At 40.4% G+C, this 24,090-nt stretch overlaps 1 pseudogene; it reads left to right on the top strand.

Annotated features, from left to right (window-relative positions):
* Window positions 1-20,375: 20,375 nt before the first annotated feature.
* Window positions 20,376-21,259, top strand: LOC123804569 (annotated as a pseudogene).
* The last annotated feature ends 2,831 nt before the right edge of the window (window positions 21,260-24,090 follow it).

The raw sequence follows: 24,090 nt of genomic DNA, 5'->3' as shown, positions 1-24,090 counted from the left end.
GAAGATTTTGTCACAAGTCTGAATAAGTCATTTAACTTTGCTATGTGTCAGGCTAAATCAACACAATGCAAAAAATCTGGATGAAAATGAAATGCCTCTGTCAGTTGTCTGGGTGTTTTGTCTACCTGACATCAAACAGCTGGATTCTTGGAAACATTTGGATGATGCACTGCATTTTTCATTTTTCATTCAGATCACAAAATCATAGACTTTCCAGCTTGGCAGGAAATTAAAGGTCATCTGATCCCTGATATTTGGCATAGCCTCAAGTGACCTGTTTTGTGTAATTGTTCAAATCAAACACTGAAATACGAGTATGCGTTATATCTAATTATACATATTATATCTTATTTAAACATGTGTTTATTTTAACATTTATTTTCTCCTTGGCTGTTTAATTGAATTGTAAATGAATCATTTACAGGGTAAACTAGATTATTACATGTATGAAAATACAATGAAATTCTGTAATAAACCCAGACTTGATTTTAAAAAAGAAAAAAAAAATCAGCAGGTGCGTAAATACACACAAATCTTGGTGCTACACTCAGCACTGAACCAAGAAATTGCATGAGTTACCTTCACTCTTAGAACTACTTGCTTAGTTTTACAGGGAGAACAGTTTGCATAGGTTTGCTTTGCCACTTTTTCACTACCTGCTTAGTTTTATAGGGAGAATAGTTTGCATAGAAGTTTGCTTTACAACTTTTTCACTTCCTTACCTCTGCCTGCCATTTAACAAGCTCAAAGCAGGTGTCTATTCCTAGACTGAGACAGAAGCAAAATAAAAGCAGAGGACTGTGAAATGTATTAACTCCAGAGATCTGTTTCAGCATCTGTCTTTTTCATCCAGATAGCCAAGTCTTCATCCCACTCCAATCCCCCTCAATATTCAGAGAATTCCTTTAAAAACATTCACTCAGATACAGCTTCATAGAGAAGATGAGCTAAAGAAGCTTTCTTCCCCATAGATTCAACTACTAGTCTAAAGTATGTATTTAATTTCTCTGACAATCTGCATGGAGCTTTTAATTTTTTACAAGGGACTCTTTGAGCCATGCCTCATTTATACTGGTAGGCTCCATAGAAATGGGTACAGCCAAATTAAGATATAGGAGGAAATAAGAAACATTTTCCAAAACTAAATAACATGTGCACTGAGTTAAAATGATAGTCTATGGGAAAAAAACAAAGTTAGAAAGTCCAGGAAAAGGAAGAAAAGATGAAATGAGGTGGTGAGCCAATGAGGCAGGGAGATCTAGGAGCACTGTTCTGGATGGTAGGAAATGTAGAAAAGGAGGTTCTTTTATATTTGCAGGGTTGAATGCTTATAAAAGGATAGAGGGGAGGTGGTGGTAAATCAACCAGTCAGCCAGCCAGCCAGCCAGCAGCATTTGCTGGATGCTCACTGGGCACAGATCATTCTTGGTTCTAATAACTTCAGGGAGTTAGCCAGCCTGTAAAAGACTTTCCAAGATAAGCTTGAAAGCTAATGGAGGAGACCACCACAGAAAAACAATACCTCACCCTGGCTATGTGGCTAAGTTGGTTGGAGCATCATTCCATGATCCAAAAGGTTGCCAGTTTGATTCTTGGTCAGGGCATATGCCAGTTTGTATATTCAATCCCTGGATGGAGTGTATACAGAAGGCAACTGATCAATGTTTCTCTCTCACACTGATATTTCTCTCTCTCTCTCTCTCTCTAAAATCAATTAATATATTTAAAAATAAACCACCTCTGTGAACTTATGAGAAAGCAGAATATTATTGAATAATAAACACGGCTATAACCTAAGTATGAAGCAATACAACCCCATGCACAAAAAATGACTCAAGCAATCTAGAGAGTATAGGTTTAATAAATATGTATGTCAGAGTTAACACTTATTGAGTGCTTACTATGCAGCAGGTATGATATTAAGCATTTTATATACTGCATCTTACATATGGGAAATATGAACAAGCCTAGGAAATCTAAACATCAAATAATATGCCTGTTCATTTGAGTATTAACTGAAATGAATGAAAGGATATGGAGTAGAGGTATAAGAACAGACTTTAGCATTCAAGGATTCAGCATAACTAGTTGTGACTATTCATGAGCAGCCCTTAACGTATAGGACATGGATTAATTTGCAATTTTCTCAGATACAAGAATGACTGATAGTGGGCAATGACTCTCTCTTAGCTTTAGGGAGAAAACTGCTCACTGCCCACTGTCTATTTCTCAATACAATTTCATTGTTCAATATATTTCATTGAGTTTGTCATTATTCTTTTGAAATGATGCTTTACTGCATTTTATGGAGAGTAGTATAAACTATGATTTTAACTCAGAGATTGAAAACTTACAAAAATCTTCACAAAGGCAAAAGGTTTCCTGAATTGAGAGAGATATTGAAGTACACCTTTGGGTATGGGTAAATTCTCCAATGTCTCTCTTTAATCTAGTTCTAGGGAAGGCTAGTATGGAGTCAGAAGGGTCTGTATCTGAAGTTATATACAGCTACTGCTATGGCAGACAGCTTTGCCCTTCTTAAGTCTCCTGGGGAGTAACATCTCAGTATTATTGAGAGTTTGGGAGTGAAGAATTGTAAAATATGCTTTGGACCCTGGCCAGTGTGGCTTAGTTGTTTGGAAGATTCTCCCATAGATCAAAGGGTTGCAGGTTTGATTCCTGGTCAGGGTATGTGCCTAGGTTGTAGGTTTGGTCCCCAGTTGGGGTGTGTGCAGGAAGCAACCAATCAATGTTTCTTTCACATTGATGTTTATCTCTCTCTCTCAAAATAAATAAATAAAATCATTTTTTAAAAAAGATGAACACAGAAGAGCACCTTGAGAGAATAGCTTATTCATGCTTGTGATGAACAGTATAAAGATGAAGACCCACTTTTGGGGACAGATCCACCCAGTGCCCATATGACATTTCACTGTGAGGCCACTGATGCCAGATGTTCCTGTGATGAGTCTTTCTCATATTGCCACTGGTATGTCTCAGTAAACCCCCATTGACAGAGGTAGCCCAAGGGATTGTCAGTTCCTGGAAAACAAAAAATCCAGGTATTGTCAGAGCTGGCATCAGTGCCACTGATAGATGATAGTGTGGTACTGATAGTGTGGTGCAAGGTACTGGAACCCACCACTGTTCCAGAGTGTAGGAACTAAGAATAGAAACTAAGAGTAAGTATTTGAAAACCTTAACAGAAATTTGACCTTGCTTCAACATTCAATTTTATGTCTCTTGCATCAATAAAAAATTTGAGTTTGAATTTTATAAGTCTGTGAGGTTTTTTCACTTTATTTTGGTACTAATTATTTTTATTGTGTTCTAAAAGGTATCAGTATATGAAGGATTGAAATGATAGAATATTTAAAAACTAGTCCTCCACAACAGTTTGAGTACCCTGTTTTCAAACTGAAGCCTTGATCCATAAGTTAATGGTAACCCATTAATTAGTTGTGAAATTAATTTGTGTGGATATCAGCAGTAACAAAAAAATAAAATAGGAAATATCAAGGTACATTGCATATAGTAAGGATTAGTATTATTGTGTGAAGGTTTTATTTTAAAAAGTATGTGTAAACACATACAGACACATGTGTAGTTTTGTATGTATGTACAACACAGGAAAAGGAAAAATAAAAATTAAAAAAAAAACACAGGAAAAGGAACCTGAGATCCCCATGTTCTTAAAATGTGCCTCTGCTTTTCTCATGGGTAAAGAAAAATATTGTGCATTATTGGAAAACTATGTGTTGCCCATAGCATACATTTTTGTGTTATCTGATTTTGATTCTGTGGGAGTTATTTTACTACTCTGTAACTTTTTAGGTAACTGATAATTACCAGTTACCTAAATATTTGCAAAATATTTGCAGCATTGCAAAATATTTCTTGTCTGTAGACATGGAAATTTTGTCCCTTCTGGTAGAATTTTGATCCAATTCCATACCCATTGTCAAAGAAGCCAGTTTTGCCTTTTTCTGGACACTTATTTAAGTATTCCTGACCTAGAAAGGGGTCTTCTGTCTTTTAGATTTGCTTTAGAACTTATTGTAATATCTAATTCTCTCATTGATTGAATTAAATAAGATCCCTACTCCTGGCCAGGTAGCTTAGTTGGTTACAGCATTGTCCTGATAGGCACCGAGGTTGCAGATTTGATCCCCATTCAGGGAACATACAAGATGTGACCAATGAATGCATAAATAAGTGGAACAATCTAATCAATATTTCTCCATCTCTTTCTCTCCCTTCCTCTCTCTCTCTAAAACCAATTTAAGAAAAAATTAAATAAGATATTGAATGAGTGTTCATTCTGAATCTGTACAAGAGTCATGATTCTATTCTTTCTTGAGAATTGTAACAGAGATCATGGTAGATTTTTCAAGCCATCAAAGTTGTGATGTTTGTTTAAATTTAGGTCAACTCTGGTGAAAGGGAATCAAAGCCTGGGTCCCCAGCAAGAAAGGGGCTTCTTCCTGGGTTAACTTTTTGTGGCTGCCATGATGCAAATTTAAGGGGATTTCAATTGTGAAAGATCTTTCATGTGAAAGGTCACGTGTTGGCAATGATATTGACTGCCATTCTATAATATCCCCCCCCATGCCTTATTTTCATCATATTTTAAAGTACAGTTAGTTCTTACTTAATGTGGTTGATAGGTTCTGTAACTAAGCTAAACAAAGTATAATAAAACCAGTTTTACCACAGGCTAATTAATATAAACAAGAATTAAGTTCCTATGGCATTTCATCAACATTATAAAGAACAAATGTTACTTGAGGACCTTCTATACACATCTCTTTTACTACAGTTCAGAAAAACCTGAAGATACAATTGAATGTGGACTAGGTGAATCAGAAGTATAAGATCTCAGACATAGCAAGAAAGAACACTAGACTGAGAATCAAAGATCTATATCCTAGGCCCAGCTTCATCCCTGATTAACTGTGTGATCTAAAGCAAGTTATTTAACCTCTCTGGGCCTCAGATTCCTTATCTGCACATTGACCTAAGTTAATAGCTTCCTTCCTTCCTTCCTTCCTTCCTTCCTTCCTTCTTTCCTTCCTTCCTTCATCGTTCCATTTTTTTCTTTTTCAAAAAAAGCTTGCATACAGTCCCAATTTACCAGAACAACAACACTCTGTTCAACAGTTTGTCTGCTTGGTGTCAGCTACCCACACTGTGGTGCCCTCTACTTATAAGAACCCCTCAGAACTCTGAGGATGCCATGATATCACAGTCTGAGAGACATGGAACTAAAGAACACTAAAACTCTTCCTAGTGCTATGATGTTACAGTGAATTATTTTGTCTCTGAGTTAAGGGTACTAAAAAAATCCTTTCCAGGCTATTCTACCCTTCCCTTCCTTGCCCCACCCTCATCCCAATGACTATTTGCAATTTCAGTTCTGGCCTTTGGAGTCTTTGTCCCACCCTCAGTTCCATCAGCCCCTAGGATCTACTCTATAGCTTCACTTCAAAACATATTTATTCTTTTTTTAAGACTTCATTTATTTATTTTTAGAGAGGGGAAGAGATAGAGAAAGAGAGGGAGAGAAACATCAATGTGTGGTTACCTCTCATGCACCCCCTACAGGGGACTTCGCCTGCAACCCAGGCATGTGCCCTAGACTGGGAAGTGAACCAGCGACCCTTTGATTCACAGGTCGGCACTCAATCCACTGAGCCACACTAACCAGGGCCAAAATGCATCTATTCTAATAATATGTTTAATTATTTGCTTTCCCCACCAGAATTGAGTTCCCCGAGAGTGCAAGCAGAACTTAAACCTTTCTCTAATACTAATGCTCTAGTCCTTAACCATTACATTAAAAATGAAACAGTGACTGGTGTTGTGTCCGTACCATCAGCCTTACCCTTTTAAGTCATTTTTCCATTCTACAGCCCAGGAATTTTTTTTAAAAATAGAACCCTTATCATGTATCCTCTTGAAACTTCATTGTTTTTCCTTTGCCCTGGATACAGTACAAACTTGTTCATAGCTTACTAGGCCCTTCATAATCTGGATCACTTCAACCTCTTTAGTCTCTTTTCTGGCCACTGGCATCCTTGGCTTCAGTCATACTGAATCATTTGCAGTGTGTCTCATTCTACTTCTATACCTCCTATTTTTTCTGCTTGGCAAATTCTGCCTCCCACCCCCTTTATCCAGCCAGCCCCTGGTCACACTTGAGTTCTCAGCTCAGAAATTTTCAGTCTAAAAAGATCTCTATTCCCAAAGCACTGTGTGATTTCTGACCTTGCCACTGCCACTCTGCACTGGAAGTACCTGTTTATTTGTTGGTGCTTTATTTATTTATTCACCAAAACAAGCTCCCAGAGGGCTGAGACTCCTTCTAATTTGTCCAGTGTTGCATTTTGCCATAAGTTGGTTTCCTTAGAAGCAAAGTCAAAAACAAAGATTCCTAAGCAAATGTTTTATTGAGGGAGTAGTTTCAAGTGAAACCTGTAGAAATGAGAAACAGAAAAGAGGAAAGGGAGATCAGCTGTGGGTTCAGCTGAAGTCTAGCCTCAAGCTAGCCTCCAGGAGAGCTCTGAATGTTGATGACACCACAGAATTGTTCCATCTTGAGACTAGAGGGCTGAGCTTTCGCCACCCCCCCACACCCAAAAACTGATCATTGGTGGTAGGCTGCCCCCATAGTCTATGTGGGGAAGGGGCACTACCTTCCAGGCATCACTGGTGGCAGTATTTCTCACCTGTGGGGCTTCAGAAAAGAGTGCAGCTGTGAGTCCTTAATAGCAAGCATATGGGTACACCCTGCAGGTAATGAGGATCTACTCCACACTCCAACAACTAGAACATGTCCTGCCACATCATATGCAATAAATGTCAAAAGAATAAAGGACATAATGTTTTCATTCATCTACTTCTGATGTATTCCTAACTGAATGATTTTTCTAGTGAATTAAATCCCATAATCTTCCCAGTATTGATTTTTTTTTAAAGTTCTCCAATTTTTTTCAACCTTCTCTGAAATCTAACTACAGTTTTCCCAAACTTATGTAACTCTTGTTTCTCACTTAATGTTTTTATTAAGTCTGAGCCAACATGTGCATGACTGTTAATATTTCTACAACTTAATTAGTTGTAAAAGATCTGACTGGTCTTCAGTCAGAATGTATACATCTTCTAAAATCAAATAGAACTTATAGGGAGAAGTTTTCTGTCATTCTGAAAATTATGGTCAAATTTTATCTTTAAATCATTAGCCCAGAACAATTTGCTACAGAATATCTGTATATCTATTTGGGGGTCTACCCCAACACATCTGTCAATGCTGCACAATCTGTATATGTTTTCCAGGGCTGGGACCTTTATTTAGCAGTTAGCTGCTGCATGTTCAGATGGCCTAATATCAGCAGTCTCCTCTCTGGCTGGGAAGCTACAGAAAGTCCTATGAAAGGAAAGAGAATTATTCCCAAGAATATTCCTTTCTTCAAGTGGATGGAGTCCTACTTTTTGTTCCTCAAGGACATTTTCTTTCTGGAAGTAATTCAGCCCAATCACACTCAGCCAAAAGTTAACGGCCTTAAAGATACAGCCTTGTGAAAACTAATAATACCTCACACTCACCTGTTTAAAATTACTTTCACATATAATATCTCATTTGATCATCACAAAATCCCAGTGAGCAAGGACCCTTTTACCCATGGGGAAACTAAGACCTCTAGATGTCAAGTGGCTCACTGAAGGTCATACAGCTATTAAGTGGCAGAGCCACAATTCAAACCCAAGATTTCTTATGCCAACTATGACAGGATTTTCAGATTATCTTCCTGTGTAACATATGCCCTCCTGAGCTGTTTGTTGAGTTGAATTACCTATGGCTTCTATTATTTATGTTCAGTGCTTCCTTATTTAGTATGGATAACAAAGAGCAGGTGATGAGCTGGTCTGTGTCAGCTAAAGCATTATGCCATTGAAGTCAAGGTTATTGGTTTGGTTCTCAAAAGACCAGTTACCTTCATCTCAAAAGTATTGATCTCACTTCCAGTATTACAGAGCACTCCCCTAATCAGAAAGAAATGGGCAAAAGAATTTGAATACAGTAGATCATATCCATCACTAATTCTAATTCTAAGCAATATGTGTAAGGAAATATTATTATTTTAAATTTTTTCCCAGAAGAAGGGATAGAGAATCAGTGGAGGTACCCATAGAAGATTCTGGGCCAATATTCAGTGACTTGAGGAGATCTAGCCCCAGAAGGCTTTATGAAGGAGTGGGTGAGCCAAGCTGAAGTGAGAGCAAGGGCACAGGAAGAAATGACTTCTTCCTGTCATAGCTGGGATACCCACTCTAGCACATGTCAGGTCTTCAAAGAGAAGGTCACAGGGTACATTTTCTACAAGAGATAACTTGCTGGTGAGAAGTATGAAAGTATCATGTTCCAGGGGCTAAATTTCAAATCTAGAGCACCAAACAAAACTTTCATTCAAGTTCACCTTTCATCTCTATAATTTAGCCTATGGTGTCAACAAAGAGCAAATGTTTTCAACCAAATGCTTGAAAACTGCAGAGCTATTATTGCTAATAATGTTTATACCATTCAACTCAATGATCACTAATTGACAGGCCCTATAGCCTGTTTTACATCCATCACTCTACAAGTCCCTATTAGTGGGATGCATGAAGTTCTGCCTTTAAGTTATCATGCAAGGAGTGAAAACATTGTAATATATAATTCAAAGCAAGCAAAAATGAGTGCTAATTAGTGAATGCATTCTAGGAGAGTAAGGGGGAAAGTTGGCTCTGACCAGATTCCTTTGGAAAAGATTTATCGGAAAGGACTGAAATGAATTTGAAGGGATGTTGGGATCTGAATCTGAGGGCAGAGGGGAATGGAAAGAGATGCACTCTTCTGAATCCAGTGCCCCACTTATATTCTCTGGGCCCACCTTACTATTGCAGCCATTGCTGTAGGCAATCAGCCTTGGGCAAGTGCAATCTGGCAGCACTGTAGCTTTCTGTACATTAAGCCACACCCACTTACTCTTGGCTTCTCTGTTCTGCTGCCTGCAGGAACCTATTCAGCCACTCTGATACTCAAGTAAACATGAAAGTTAACACCCAACAGACAACACTTAATCAATGGAAGCGGAAGTTGGTGTACTAATACTTACTGATACTTCTTCCACCTTGTGGGCTGCCAAGTCTGAGTATATTACATAAGGGCTCTTCAGTGGGCTTTAAGTAGGATTGAGCTCTGGTTGCCCACAGTGATGATCAGATAAATAAATTAATCATGAATTGGCTTCTCTTTCTTCACTGTTTTAATCTTCACAGACTCCAAATCCCCAAATCTGTTCCTTAGCATCACTTTCCCAAATGGATCTCCTACATATAAGACTTCATCTTGGAGGGAATCTGAACTAAGGTTAAGAATGAACTTCTTGTTTTATGTCAACATCCATGAAAAGTAGCTGTTCAAGAGATAGGAAGAAGTTATGCAATATGAGACAAGGATGGGGGTACAGATACCACACTTCTTAGTCTTCTGATCAACTCTTTTGAGGTGGCCCTATGGGGACTTCACTTAGAGCCACCAGGTGTCTTCAAAGAGCCCCCTGAGGCCTGAATGAAGAGGAGTCCCACATCTGTGTGGTATGAGACACTGAGCGGAAAGCATCCCAGTCCTGTGCCCACTTCTCCTCCCAGAGGTCTGTGAAATATGAAAGGGATTCTTATATTCCCAGGCCCAGGACTGTGGGGAGGGAGAAAGCTGTACCTTGGTTTGCCTACCATACCCTCTGTGGGAAGCCTGTGCATACCATCCTCTCTAATCCCCAGATCTTAGCACTTGGGAGGAAAGGCTAAGATCTTCCCAGGATTCCTAGCCCATTTCTAGATGGACACTTGCTCAGGCTGCAGATAGCCATGCTCCCTAGATCACTGAAGCCCACAGTGTCCCTATCAGAAAGAGTGCTCAGGGGATATCCGCCCAAGATGGAGGCATAAGTAGACACACTGTGCCTCCTCACACAACCAAAATAAGGACAACAAAAATTTAGAAACCAAAAAAACAACCAGTACTGACAGAAAATTGAACTGTATGGAAATCTGACAACCAAGGAGTTAAAGAAGAAACATTCATCCAGACCAGTAGGAGGGGCAGAGTCGAGCAGCCAGGCGGAGAGTGCTTGCAGTAAAGCGGTGGCTGGCGGACCTCAGGCATGCAGGGGGGCAGCGGGCAGACCAAGTGAGGTGGCAGTTACAGAGGGCCGCAGTGCACAAGGAGGCTGGCAGACCAGGTGGACCCATATTCACTTGCAGATAAAACAGGCAAAACTGGGGAGTGAGACAGTCCACACAACCCAGGATCCCAGCTCGGGGAAATAAAGCCTCAAAACACTAATTGAAAACACCTGTGGGGGTTGAGCCAGCAGGAGAAACTCCCAACCTCACAAGAGTGATCATTGGAGAGACCCACAGGGTCCTAGAACATACACAAACCCACCCACACAGGAATCAGCACCAGAAGGGCCCAGTTTGCTTGGGGGAAGTGGCAGAAGTAACTGAAATCTGTCAGAGAGCCAAGCAAGCACCATTGTTTCCTCTTGGACCCCTGCCTCACATACAGCATCACAACCCAGCAACCAGGTTGCCCCATCCTGATGAACATCTAAGGCTCCACCCCTCACTATGTAACAAGTGTGTCAAGACAAAAAAAGAATGACCCAAACAAAAGAACAGATCAAAGCTCCAGAAAAAATACAACTAAGCAATGAAGAGATAGCCAACCTATCAGATGCACAGTTCAAAGCACTGGTAATCAGGATGCTCACAGAATTGGTTGAATTTAGTCACAAAATAGGTGACATAATGAGGGCTACACTAAGTGAAATAAAGGAAAATGTACAGGAACTAATAGTGATAGGAAGGAAACTGGGACTCAAATCAACCGTGTGGACTAGAAAAAAGAAAGAAATATCCAACTAGAAAAGAATGAAGAAACAAAAATTCAAAAAAATGAGGAGAGGTTTGGAAACCTCCAGGACATCTTTAAACATTCCAACATCTGAGTTATAGGGGTACCAGAAGGAGAAGAGGAAGAGCAACAAGTGGAAAAGTTATTTGAACAAATAATAAAGGAGAACTTCCCCATTCTGGCAAAGGAAATAGATTTTCAGGAAGTCCAGGAAGCTCAGAGAGTCCCAAAGAAGTTGGACCCAAGGAGGAACACACCAAGGCACATCATAATTACATTACCCAAGATTAAAACTAAGGAGAGAATCCTAGAAGCAGCAAGGGATAAGGAGACAGTTACCCACAAAGGAGTTCCCATCACACTGTCAGCTGATTTCTCATAAGAGACCTTACAGGAAAGAAGGAGCTGGAAAGAAATATTCCAAGACATGACAGGCAAGGACCTACATCCAAGAGAGCTCTATCCAGCAAAGCTTTCATTTAGAATGGAAGGGCAGATCAAGTGCTTCTCAGATAAGGTCAAGTTAAAGGAGTTCATCATCACCAAGCCCTTATTTTATGAAATGTTAAAGGGACTTATCTAGGAAAAAGAAGATAAAAAATATGTACAGTAGAATGGATCTCACAATAATGAACTCACAATAATTAACAACCATACCTAAAACAAAAACAAAAGCAAACTAAACAAACAACTAGAACAGGAACAGAAGCACAGAAATGGAGATCACATGGAGGGTTATCAACAGGGGAGTGGAAGGAGCAGAGAGGGGGAAAAGGTATAGAGAATAAGTAGCATAGAAGGTAGGTAGAAAATAGACAGGGGGAGGGTAAGAATAATAGGGGAAATGTAGAAGCCAAGAACTTGTAAGTATGACATATGAATATGAACTAAAGGGAATGTGGGTGGGAGAGATTATACAGAGTGAAGGGGAGTGAAGGGGGAAAATGGGACAACTGTAATAGCATAATCTATAAACTATATTTAAAAAATAAAAGTAAATAAAAATGTGAAAAAAGAGTGCTCAGAAGGGCCATCAGATCATCTTACTCTGATTTTGGCAGTAAACCTGAATTTTTCTGAATGCAGTGCTGAGTTTTGTGTCTCACAAGTGAAGTATGATAATAAGAACTTGGAGAGGATCTAACAGGGGTATGAGTTTAAGAACCATATCTAGGCTGAATTCCTAGAGGTAATTTAGCAGAGGTAATTTAGCTTAGTGAAAAGAAAAGGTGTACAGGGATGCCCACAGTCCCGATGACTCAGGCAGACTACTCAAACCAGAGGAGTGGACATTGTATGACAGGTTAAAGTTAGATAGAACTGCCCCTTGTAAGGACTGTGAAGATTTTGAGGAGGAAGGGGTGAAAGATGGTCAGGGAGACTGAAGAGGGAAGGATTGCTAAACAGTGTTAATGCTAGTATTTTATGCTGAGTCAGGGTGGTGGTGGGCTTATTCTCAGCAAGCTCTCTGGCCCTGAGTACCCCATCAAGGCTAATTCTACCCTGTTGTATTTGAAGGGCCAGGGAAGTGATAAGGAAAAGGAGGAGGGAAGGAGGACAGTGGGAAAGGAAAGGTGACAGTAATTACTATGTGTACACAGATTGCCCACTTCCAGTAACCCTTAAGGTCCTCCAGGGTCTTTGATATGGAATCTCTTCAGGAAAGCAGTATGGCCTAGGGTTACAAACATTGGTTTTGCAGTCAGACCCAATGGTCCTAGGACTGTTTGTATACAGGCTGAACAACCATCACTTGACAAGTACCTTCCAGCCTCAGTGTCCTCTCTAGAATGGAAGCCTTATGAGGACAAGGACTTAGCCTTATTCACTATAATGTCCCTAGAGCCTCATAGAGCACCTGGTAATACATATTTGCTGAATGAATAAATAAACCTGTAAAATGGGATAATGTTAGCATTACTCCAGAGGCAATAAAACATAGTAATAAAGAACATGGACAATGGAGCCAGACTTCCTTAATCTGAATTCAGGCTCAGCCACTTCTACCACTGTCACTGTGGCAGGTAAGTGAATCTCTCTATGCCTCTCTGTACCTCAGTTTCACTTGTAAAACAGAGACAATGGGACATCTACCTCAATAGGTTGTGGTGCAGCTGAAAACAAGTTAATAGCCCTGGCTGGTGTGGCTCAGTGGATTGAACATCAGCCTGCTGATCAAAAAGTTGCCAGTTCGAGTCTGGTCAGGGCACTTGCCTGGGTTGCAGGCCAGGTTCCCAGTTGGGGGAGTGCAAGAGGCAACCAATTGATTTTTCTCTTGCACATTGATGTTTCTCTCCCTTTCTTTCTCCTTCCCTTTCCCTCTCTCTAAAAGTAAATAAATAAAATCTTTATAAAATAACAAGTTAATAGATGTGAAATATATAAAATAGTTTCTGACTATATATTTATTGGATATTATTAGTATTATGAGGGTTAATTGATAAACTCCAGAAAAAACTACTCAGCATTTCAGGTTTCATTCTATATACCCCTGAACTATTCAACTCTCATATAATGAAATGTAACAGATATTATTATTAAATATTTTTAAAAATGAAAATAAGCACTTAGCTCATCACCTTCTATATCAAGCTCTCAGTGAATGTTAACTGTTCTTATTGTTGTTGTTGCTGTTTTTATTATAAGAAAACCAATCTGATGTCCCCAGGCCTGAAGACTGATGATAAGGCCACAGGTTCATCTTCAGGGTCAACTTGGAAAAGGAGCAGGCAATGGCAGGCTTAACTAAGGAGGGATCCCCAGAAAAACTGCTGTTGGCATTGAATAAGATGGAAGTAGTGGGAATTGAGTTAGCTGAAATGTTTAGCCTGAGGCTGGAGACACAGCTTTGAACAAGAGCAAAACAGGAGAAAAAGAGGGATGTGAAGAAGTGCAGGCACTGGATAAAACTTGTAATATACCACACCAATTTCTTCTTCTGTAGTTTGTTACTTCTATTACTCATCAGAGGGGCTGGTTCAATTCCTCAAGAAGTATTTAGTACCAGTAGAAATTGGTACTATTTTTTTCAGCATTGCAATCAGGGTCTTGGGAAACAGAAGTGCATTAAAAGGCAATCTTGTCTCTGGGGTTTACAATCTCTTGAGAAAATAATATTAGACAAAAAACCAAGACTGTATGTAAATATGACCCAAAGTGGACAAAACAGATCACTACTACAAGTTAAGACAAGGGAGACATCAATTCATCTTTTCATTCTTGCATATATTCATTATTTAGTTGACACTGAGCACCCACTGTGCTGAAGATCATAAAGGATTGGGAGCTTGGGAAGCTACATGCCTGTCCTCAAGGAACACGTACTTTCATGAGGAACTGGTGGTGATCTGTATGAGAATAGCCCCAATACAGGGCAGAATGCCATCTTGTCTAAGAAGCTTGCTTGGTGTTAGCATTACCAAAGGAGTCTACCTTGTGTAGTCTTGTGCTGCTTTCTGAGGATGGTGATCCTTAATTTGATTTGTAGGGTTGGTACAGTCTAAACAGATGGGGCATTAGCATGCAGAAATACACTCACAAAAGCAAAGATAAACATGGCTTTTGTTTTATTGATTCATGAAGGCATTGAACAAATTTTTTTGAAAGTATGTATTACAGGTCCCCCACCTCCTGCTACTCAAAAGTAGAGTGTTCCTATGAAAACTTTGTATGCCAGAATTCGGTAAAGCAAAAAAGCAATTGCCATTAATTTATATGAAAAAATTTTGAGCATTCCAGATCCAAAAACTAACCTACTCAGTCATACTGAATACACTTAATTACACCAATTTACACTTTGTGTATCACCCTCACGAGCTCTCTTAAGCTTTTCTAATATCTGAGGACACATCTTGCTAATGGATACGCAAAATAAATTGAGATAAAGTACAGAGGCTAAAACAGTTCAAAGCTATGGCAACTTGATGCTGAGATGTTGAGTGTAGTTCCCAGGAAAGAAGCTTGGAGAAGACACTCTTGCAGCTAGGGGTATGTACCACCTCTATACGGAATGGTTCACAACAAAACAAATGCTGAACACTATTTTCACCATTTTTGTAAAAGTGAAAATCCTCTTTGTATTTCTTTTGGTTAGTGAAAATAGGTACTATTGTAGATCTTTTATAAAAGCAAAATGGCTTTAACCCAAACACATGAAAAGTTGGGGATATGGCTGAAAGATGAATAACACATCATTCCTTCCCTCAGATAGTGTGTGGTCTAAAGCAGGTGTCAGGCACATAAAAAAGGTAAATTACAGTGTGATAAGTGTAATGTAACAGTCGAGGTATGTGTGAAGTAGCATGCAGAAGAATAAGATAGGGGTTCAGTGAGTGACAAGGGAATCAGGGCAGTGCAGGCACAAAGGACAACCTGTACAAAGGCTCTATCAGAAGCACACCGGATGCCCATGTATAAGGCCAAATGAAGAGTGATAGGAAATAAGGTAGTTAGACAGGGAGGGATTAGATCATGAAGGTACTGAGAGGGCAGTCTGTGAACTTTGAACTTTATTCAGAGGACTGGGGAATCACCTAAAGTTTTCAGGGGACATGACGTAGCACATTTGCATTTGGGAAAGATAATGATAACAATGTCTTCTTACATGATTTAGGGCCAGCTGTGGTTTATAAGGCTTAACCTCACAATAACCTTTATCATCTCCAGAAAGATGTACCAAATTTGCTCAAGGTCACTCAAGTAGTAAGGAGCAGAAAGAAGATTTCCTGTTTTCAAGGCCAAATCTTTAACCCCTACACTCTGCTACCTCTCTCTGACTGCCGTGTGTGTGTGTGTGTGTGTGTGTGTGTGTGTGTGTGTGTGTGGGTGGGGTGGGGGTGGGGAGGATGGCAAAAGACCAGGCAAAGCTGTAGTCAGAATAAAAGATAATGAAGCCAGAACTAAAGTGGTGGGGGTAGGAATGTAGAAAAGAGAGTCCAAAAATATTTAGAAAATAGGCTCTGCTGGGTGTTGTGATTGATGATATGTATATTATTAAAAGAGGTGGAGGAGAAGAATGACTCCAGGATTTCTGCTCCTATGACTGTGTTTCTTGTGGGGCCATCAGCAATGAGAACCACAAGAACTGAAGGAAGTAGGTGTGGAGACAATAAGTTGAGGTAACTATGGGACATCATGGTGGAGACTTGAGCCACCAGTAGTGGAGTAGACCCAGCAGGAGCTCAGAAGCCAGGTCTGGGCTGGAGGCAGAGACTGGGATATCTGACAGGTTGGCTAGGATGGGCAGGGCTGATTACACTGCAGAGGACATAGATGACATATGGAATTAAGTTGGAAGACAGTTAGGAGTCACTAAGCCCCTTTCATTAGGAAAGCAACATGGTCAGTGAAAGCTTTTGAAATGTCAAATGTTAAACTAAAATATCCAAGAACTAAAATGGAACTTTATTTCTGGCCCCCATTTTACTCTGTGGTGAAAATAACACCTCGGTAAGGATCAGCCAGCAGCCCCATGCTCAGGGTCTGTGGGGCTTAGTTCTGTGGGGCTTAGTCAGCATTGGAAAAGACAATTGGTCCTTGACTGTTGTCACCTTTCATGCCAGGGATCCCAAGACATTTTAATTTCTGAGGACTATAGACTTGCTCCATGAGAGTTCCCATTATATGCTCCTTGCAGGACTTCAAGATCTCTCCTGGTCTGGATGTGGTGAAAGGTCAGAGGGGTCCCAGCTTGTGTCTTTGTTTTTCTTGTTTCTCATAGCACTTCATAACTCAAAGGTAAAGGATGAAAAAATGTTAGAGGATGAAATGGAGGGGGAAATATTAATAAATTTCTTGAAATATTATCCTGTCACATAATGCAGATCATATTTTTTGGAAACCAGTTCACAACATTGGACAGGCTCTAATGGAGTGAGGAGAGAACAGAGGAGCAGAGAGACCAATTAAGAGACCATCACCCTCACATGGGTTGAACAGGCCTGTTTTGGGGTTGTTGTTTTTTTTTTTTTTTAACTTATGCATTTTTGAGAGAGAAGGGAAGGGAGAGAGAAAGGAAAGGAGCAAAACATTGACCAGATTTTACAAACCCCCAGCTGGGAACCTGGCCTGCAACCTAGGCATGTGTTTCAACCAGGAATTGAATCAGTGACCTTTTGGTTTGCAGGCCAGAGCTCAATCCACTGAGCCACACCAGCCAGGGCAGGACTGTGTTTTTGATAATGCACTTCCCCCTCTCATTTGATCCTCACAGTGACTCTGGTCTGTCAGTTGGTACTTATCATCCGAATTTTACAGATAAGGGCATTGGGAGAAGTAAATAAATTAGACAAAAATCATCTAGATAGCAAATAGAAGAGCTCAGCCTTAAAACCTAGATCTTCTGATGAAAATCTTTAAGAGAAAAAGAATCCTTTGTGTATTCTCCAGCCTCCTTACATCCCACAACATCAAGTTGCCTCTATAGGAATAAGGTGTTTTAAACATCAGAGCCTAAAGGTGCCTTTGGAAGCTGTATCTTGAGAGAAGATCCCACTGGGGAACAAGACCACATACCTCAAAGCATTCCCCTGGGCTTTGTAAGGGACTTCCCACTGAGAGCTGCTTCCAATGCCCCAAGTCAACTTCTGAAGGTCCCTGGATCTTAACTGCTGCTGTGTAAAGCCAGCTGTGACAACTACCTTGTAATTCTCACTGATGAATCCCCCATACACACTTTCAGATTCTAACCTGCAGGTGTAGCTCCTGGGAGGACACTTTGTAGGAACTTGTTCAAATCATGTAGCCTCTATAGGAACAGTTTCTCAAAAAAGTGGTTTATAATTTCTAATCCATAGCAGGAGTGAGAGGGTGGATTTAGAGGAGGGAGGAAGTACTGATGGGGAGGCAGGGAATCCAGGATTTTGAGCAGTGAAGTTCGAAGGAGAAGGATAATCATTGCTTCTGGAGATGAGAGGCTGGTTGAGAATTCCTGTAAAGGTAAAAGAGAGAAAGAATAAGATGTGGTAGGTGGAGCCCCGTCTATAAAGAGAAACTGAAGTTTCTATTTTCTCACTGGATTGCTGGGATTGAGGGTCCCTGGCCCCACCCTCATGCTCTTCAGGGATCTCCATTTCAACCAGGCAACTCTTCAGGTCCCCCACCCTTCTCCTCCTTGCTCCCCTACAGGACCCTCCTCCTCCACCATTTCTAGAGTATGTGCATTGCAACCCCTATACATTCATTTGCCATCACATTTCCTGTATCTCTCTCCAGCCTTCCTTCTAGCTCCTTGCCCCTGGAGTTTGATCTAAGCCTCCAGCCCTAGAGGCCCATATTGCTTACTCCAATGGTTCTTAAACTCTAGCCTGCATCAGGATCACCTGGAGAGCATTTTAAACACAGATTGCTAGGATTCTCAGTTTCTGTTTCAGTAGCCCTGGGGTGGGGATTGAGAATTCACATTGCTAACACATTCCTAAGTGATGCTGATATTAATTACATGGTCATTCATTTTGCCTTAATTACACACTGTCCTGTATTGATACCTTAATTGAGTGTGTGTATCCTGCCTCCCATATGAAACTGTGAACAATTCAAAGGCAGTGATGTGGAAAGTACTTGACTGTATCCTCCACAGTACCTCCTGGCAGACTCAGAGCAGGTACTCAATCCCAATATAATTTATTAATTCATGTGAAGGGTTAGTATTGATTTTAGGTTAAATTATGAACTAGGCACTTTGCTTACAGGAACCTCCTACTCTCCTCTTCTTTCCTCCACCAATTTCTGTGCCACTCACTCTTCCTCCTCCAGGCTGAACCAGGCTCCCCCAAAACATATGCCTACTCTAAAATCCTGGCATCTGCCCCTCAGAGTTGATAGGCAATTCTCAAAAGAAGTTAAACTCAGAAGGAAAGAAGTGAAACAAGGCAGTAACTAGAAAAGAGTATGATGTCCAGGAGGCTTTCTGTTTTATCTTTCAAGATGAACAAGAGCTGAGCTTATTTAAATACTGATGGAAAGAAGCCAGCCAAGTGGGAGAGGTGATAGTATGAAAAGAGAAGGTATAATAGATAGAAGGGGTATTTGAGAAGAAGGGTAGGCAGAATTCAGAGTACAGGGAGAAGAATTAGCCTAGATAGGAGCAGGGACACCTCTCCCATTGTAAATGGAAATAGGAAAGAATTGGTTTAGATGCAGAAACAATGAGGTTTTAGACCCTAGGTGACTCCTGGCTCTAACATCTTACGAATCCATGACATTAAATCACCACAGTGTCAGAGGCTTAATATGTCACCTCTCCTTGGTAAAGCTTTAACCCAAAGAAATAAATCTTTCATGAGAGACTCTCAGGCTATAGGAGATCTCCTAGTGGGGCAGCAGGGCCTTTGCAGTGACTCTGAACACCTACCATCTTGCTATCTATACAAGGTAGAATTGAAAAAAGAGGATAATGTGTTCAACTGTAACAATGTAAGGTCTAGAGCAAGGTCACAGAGCTAATAAGTACCAGTACCAGATTTAGAACCATTCTTCTCCTCACCCCAGCTGGTCCACCTATCTCATTTATTCTCTGACTACCTAAAATTGCAAAGAAGTAGGGGAAGAATTAAGAACAGCTTCTTTGGTGCCCTTCCTCCAGGAGCTTGCCTGCACCTTTCCCCTCTCCCTCTACTTTCCCCCAGGCACTTACCTTTTTCTTACCTTTACCCTTCTCTCTCCTGATCTCAAAGGGCCCCATCTTTTGACTCTATAACTTGTTTCCTGAGCCCTTTCTTCTTCTACTCACTTCTTCAACCTCTGTAACTTTCTAAATAGACTTTTTCTTAATTAAAAAAAGAAAGGAAAGAAAAGAAAAAAGAAAGGAAAGAAGAAGGAACAGTTTTTTCCTAGCCCTTAGAATGGAGACTTGGAATGCCATGTACCTCTCAGACCCTCACAGCCCCAACCCATCTCAGGGGCTCTGAGAAAAACATGAGGGTAATAGAAGTAATAACAGCAATAATAACCAACGTGTCAAATGCCTCTTTGATTAAATTAACATGCAAAATCATAGGAAAGTGTCAACAAATGTTAAGTTGTCATCATCATCCTCTCCTTCTCTTTATCATTACCATCATCACTATGTGCCCAGGCACCATGCTATGCATTTATTTATTGATTTATTTATAAAGATTTTATTTATTTTTTCAGAGAGAGGAAGAGAGGGAGAAATATGGGGAAAGAAATAGCAATGTGTGGTTGCCTCTTGTGCACCCCCTACCTGGGACCTGGCCAACAACCCAGGCAAGTGCCCAGACTGTGAATCGGACTGGTGACTCTTCGGTTCACAGGCCAGTTCTCAATCCACTGAGCCATACCAGCCAGGGCTACATTTATTTATTTTTAGAGTACATGTTTTTCCTAATTTCCAAAGCAATAGATAGTTAATGTTAAAAAATTCAAACAGGAAAAATATAACATAAGAATGATAAGTATGGCTTCTCCCCCTCCCCCAAGGAAACATCAAGTGGCAGATGACCCTGGTGCTGCAGGAGGGCCTGGATGCCCTGGAATTGTAAGCTTCTGGCAGCTTCCATGAAGGATTTGGCAGCCACATCCAGGGCTGAGGTTGTGGCCCCGGTTAGTGTCAAGGTTGGGGTCCGGCCCAAAAATGAGGAATGGATCCCTGGCACCAAACTGGGCTGCCTGGTCAAGGACATGAAGATCAAATCCCTGGAGATCTATCTCTTCTCTCTGACCATCAAGATATCTGAAACCACTGACTTCTTCTTGGAGGCAACCCACAAGGATGAGGGTTTGAAGACTATGCCCATACGAAAGCAGCCTTGCACTAGTCAGAGGACCTGGTTCAAGGCATTTGTTGTCACTGGGGACTACAATGGACATGTTGGTCTGGATGTTGAGGACTCAAAGGAAGCAGCCACTACCATCCATGAAACCATCATCCTGACCAAATTCTCTATTGTTCTTGTGCAGTGAGGCTTCTGGAGGAACAAGATTGGCAGGCCCCATACCGTCCATCCAAGGTGACTGGGTGCTGCGTGGCTCTGTGCTGGTGCCCCTCATCCCCACCCCCAGGGGCGCTGGCTTGTCTTGGCCCCTGTGCCCCAGAAGGTGCTGATGATGGCTGATACTGTGACTGCTATGCTTCAGCCAGGAGCTGCAGTGCCACCCTGGGCAACTTGGCCAAGGTAACCTTCGATGCCATTTCTAAGTCCTACAGTATCTCATCCCAATCTTTGGAAAGAGACTGTGGTCACCAAGTCTGCCTATCAGGAATTCACTGACCATCTTATAAAGACCCACCCCAGAGTTTTTGTGCAGAGGACCCAGGCTCCAGCTGTGGCCACCACATAATTTTATACACAAAGAATAAAGTGAATTAAGCCTGTTAAAAAAGAAAAGAAAAAGAATTGTACATGTGGTGTGCTGGCAAGAGGAAAATCTCTGGATAAAGACTGCTTGTGTTTACATTATGGCTCTACTGATACTAACTGTGATCTTGGACATGTAACTTAACTCCTCTGTGCCTCATTTTCCTCATTTGCTAAATAAGGGCAATAATAGTTCTTATATCATAGAGTTCTTGGGAAATTTAAATATGATAAATACATAAAACATTGAGCAGAGTGGTTGGCACACAGTAAGCAGTTAATATAAGGTGGTTATCATGGATATTATTAATGTTGATATTTTAGAAGTAAAGTTCTCCATAATTCACATCTTAGAGGTAATATATATTGACTGTTCTTCACATATTTTTCAGGTTTTTTCTATCTATATTTACATCTCTCTATCTCTATCTCTATCTATCTGTAATATGGGATCCAAGGTATGTCATATTGTTTCACATCTCTTGGATCACTTCACAAATATTATGAATGATTCTTGAAACAGCACTACAAAGTAACAAAGTACATATTAATACACTATATTGTGTATAAATGGATGTTCAATCTTCACATCCCAAATGTTCAAAGGAAACTTCTGGAGGCTGAAGTATAGAGCATAGGTCAGCAAATATTTTCTGCAGAGGGCCAGGTAGAAATAGTCTAAGCTTTGCAACCTTTATGTTTTCTGTTGAAACTAGTTAACTCTGCAGTTATAGTGTAAAAGCAACTATAGACAATATGTGAAGGAATGATGGTGACTGTTTCAATAAAACTTCATTAATAGAGATGAAAATGTGAATTTTATATAATTTCCACATATCATGAAATATGAGTCTTCTTTTGATTTTTTCCCAGCAATTATTTAAAACTGTAAAAACCATTCTTAGACTGTAGGCTGTAGTGTACAAAACAGCAACAGGCAGCTCAATTTGGCCTTCAGGTCTTAGGGAGCAAACTGAATTGTCATTTGGAGCCTGGCTGAAAATTAGAGATGCAGAGAAGTGTAGAAGTCATATCTTAACACAAACTTCCTGACTTCTCAGTCGGAAGTACCTTCTGATTTACTTGAAATGCATTATCCCACCAAATCTGTTTAAATCTTACTCTAGGTCTAGAACACATGCCACATCCTTTGTGAAGACTTCCCAAAATTCTGCTGAAGAAATAAACACCGTTCCTTCTTCAGATTTTCATAGCACTTCTTCTACAGGACTATATACTGTATTATTTTCACTTACCAGAATCCCTAATAGGCCTCAATATTGGAAGTTCAATTTATTTGTTGTACTTTGTGTCTTAGTTTTCCTATCGGCTGCCAGAAAAAGAAACCCATTAGAACCAGTCTAGGAGGATATTTAGAATCAGCAAGATCTTACTTAAGAGACCCAAATTCAGGAATCCTCCACCAAGGCTAGAGCCATGGTTTGAAAAGATGACAAGAATCTTTTCTCTCTTTCTCTCTGTCTTTCTCAGTCTCTCTCTCTGTCTGTCTCTCTCTTTTTCTCTCTCTCAGACCACATGGACTCACATCTCTACTTTTCTGAGTAAGGTGATTTCATTGTTTTTTTTTTTCCTTACTAGTTGACTCAGTTCAAGAGTTAATAGAAATCAACTAGCTCTATGAATCCTAATTTTGAATTTCTGGGAGAGTCTTAATGGCCAGAGGAACTGGCTGCATGGTATAAATATAAGTGCTAGAGCTTATCTGAATGTAAGTCCAGGGGTTATTCTCCAAGAATAAAGGGGATGTATTGGGCATACAACTCAAAATGCCTGCAATACTTGCTGGTCTTGATTATCTCACAATGGCTTGTGCTGTGGTTACTTGTGGGCAGCTCCCTCTTTTCCACTGTCTAGACAGTATGGGCCTTTAGAACAGAAACACATTCTTACTTATTTTGGTGTCCCCAGGCCTAGCAGTGTTTTGCACATAACAGGTAATCACAGATGCTTATTAAATTGAATTGAAAACACCACCTTCTATTCATCTTTATGCATCTTTCATCTTTATAAAAGGTATATCTTCCATTGCTAGGCAAAGCTATGTGGCATAAAAGATACATTTCCTTTTCTTGGTTTCAGTATTTTTTTTAATTCAATTGTCTTTAGTTCAGATAATTGGATTATTTCCATTCCAGGTTTTCAGAGGTCAAGCAACCTCAAGTCCAGATGTACAATGAATGCAACATTATTTCAGATCAATTATCTCTTTCAGTTTTGTAAGGCAGAACAACTTGAACTCTGGAGCGAGGTTAGTGAGAAACCCTTTTATATGTACATCTTTGAGTCAGCCCAAAGTAAACTCAAGGCCTGTTTGAACAGAGAATTACTTAGCTGTGGCTAGTGGCCTAGGTAGCTGCTGCCAATATTGGTTTCTAAGCAGGCTTATGAGCAGCTGAGTGCCCTGGATCATACCCTCTGCCCATTAAGGAAGGCTGGGGTAGCTCAGCCACTTACAGACACCAAGGTCAGTCAGGAAAGGCAGTCCTCTCCTAGCTGGCTCAGTAACTGCTGCAGAGTGTCTCTCCATTGTTGGTTACATCTCCTTTGATCTGTTCCCTTGGGGGAGATGTTGGCTCATTGTTTACCAAAACCAGTGGCTCCCACCAGTGGCTCTGCTGCCTCTTTCTGCACTGATGAGCTGTAAACTTCACCAAAGAGAAACAGATTTGATTTTCACGAGGAGATACAGATACAGCCCACAGCAAATGTTATGGTGTTATGTTATAGCATTATAGTGTTATAGTTTGTGTATTCTGAGCCTTGGCTAACGTTGAGTCTTTCTTGGATCTTCTA

The sequence above is a fragment of the Phyllostomus hastatus genome, unplaced genomic scaffold (assembly GCF_019186645.2).
Source record: "Phyllostomus hastatus isolate PE091 unplaced genomic scaffold, TTU_PhHast_1.1 phas_scaffold_216, whole genome shotgun sequence".
Classification (NCBI taxonomy): Eukaryota; Metazoa; Chordata; class Mammalia; order Chiroptera; family Phyllostomidae; genus Phyllostomus; species Phyllostomus hastatus.
The sequence above is the reverse complement of the archived record's forward strand: the minus strand, read 5'-3'. Positions and strand labels throughout refer to the sequence as shown.